The sequence below is a fragment of the Vicia villosa genome, linkage group LG6, assembly GCF_029867415.1.
Source record: "Vicia villosa cultivar HV-30 ecotype Madison, WI linkage group LG6, Vvil1.0, whole genome shotgun sequence".
In the NCBI taxonomy this organism is placed as follows: Eukaryota; Viridiplantae; Streptophyta; class Magnoliopsida; order Fabales; family Fabaceae; genus Vicia; species Vicia villosa.
This window is the reverse complement of record NC_081185.1, coordinates 147,697,682-147,699,463: the sequence shown is the minus strand read 5'-3', so window position 1 is coordinate 147,699,463 and position 1,782 is coordinate 147,697,682.

Here is a 1,782-nt window from a genome sequence, read left to right as displayed (position 1 = left end):
TACAAAGTTTTGAGATTTTTGGAGAATTTTTGTGATGAAGAAGGCTATGCTCTTGTTACAAATCGTGTCTTCTTTTGCTGAAGTATGATGCTTCTTTTATAGCCCAAAGGCTGCTTGGAAGTGAAGCAAGAAGCTTTGTTGTCTTTGTTGAAAGTTTGATTTTTAAAATATTAAAAATCTTTGAATTGTTGACCAAGCTTGACTCCATTCAATGCTCTTGTCTTGGGCATCAATTTTCTGCAGAAAAATGAAGACTTTGGAGGTGTGTCATACTTGGAGATCAAGCCATCAATTATCCATGCAATTTCCTTTAATTTTAATCTTAAAATAAGATAAAATTATGTCAAAAATGGATAATATAGATGTGGGCTTTGTCTTGGTCGTGGGAGGCCCATAGTAACATGGCAAAGATGTTTGGACCATAAAAACTTGGACTCATTTGGAAAAAAAACATTTTTGAGCAATGTTGATTTCATGCATTTTCCCAAAATTTAGCCAACTTCAACAAGGTGTAAATCCTTCAATTTTTGTCATATGAAGGAGATCTTGCACTTTTTGGAAACCTCAAAGAGTCCTCTAACCAATGTCTTTGGTCTCATATCAAAATGATTTTTGGTTCTCCTTGTGTGTCCATTTGAAAAAAGTGTCTTTTTGTTGACTTTGAAAATGACCTGTAATGTCTTTGGCCATATTTTCCAAATGGTGAATGCAATGACCATGGGATCAATTGCATTTGAAAGATAATTGAATTTCCTTCAAAATGAGCTTTGGTTGACATTTTTTGGATGAAGGATGAGAGAGTTATGATCAGTCAAAGTTGAGTTGACTTTTCAGGCAAAAACCCTAATTTTGAATCTTAGGGTTTTGTTGATTTTTGATCTTTCCTTGATGAATTGTGATCATCCAATGATCAAATGTTGAATCCTTTGACAAAATATGGACTTTGACAAAAAATTTCATTTTTGACTGTCAGTTGACTTTTTTTGGTCAAACGGGTCGTCTGTTGACTGTTTGAGCTGCTGACGGTGCGTCTGAGTGAATTGAAGTTTGAAAATTTGTATGATGGTACTTTGAGATGTATGGATGTATATGAAATCCATTTGAGCTCTCAAAACTTGTTGCTCCTGTTAAAACAAGAAAAACCCTGATTAGGGACTGTCTGTATAGGAGGCAGTTAAGCGTACCTGATTTTTGTGCAGTGTTGAGTTTCTGCTAATCATGTGATATTCAGAAGACTTCTAACACAAAAATCTTGGAAATTTGAATTGTGAATGATTGATTTGATTGATTGTACAAATCACTGTGAATTGTACTGTCTGCAGTTTGTCTGTCAACCGACTGTTCGTGTACAGTACAGTGTGAGTTTCCTGCTTTTGCGCCTGCAAAAAGATTTAACCCTGCATGAACTGTGTTAGTACTATTTATCTGTAAAATAAATAAATAGTATTTGTGAAGTAAAGAACAGTATTTGGCGTTTGCGTAAGAATAAATTCCACTGTAAGCCAAGTTACTGTGTAAGAAAAATTCTGAAAACCAAGTTCTTCATATGTCAGGATATTTTGAAAAAATCCATGTTTATATGAGACTCTTAATTTTCATATTGAAACTTTCCTGAAAAAAGAAGTGGGCAAATTTTGGGGTATAACAGTATGGATTCCAGAAAATCTATTTCTGGATATGTTTTCACTATGTTTGGCACTGCAATTAGTTGGAAAGAAACACTTCAGAAGGTTGTTGCTCTATCAACCACTGAAGCGGAGTATATTGCCCTAACTGAAGCTG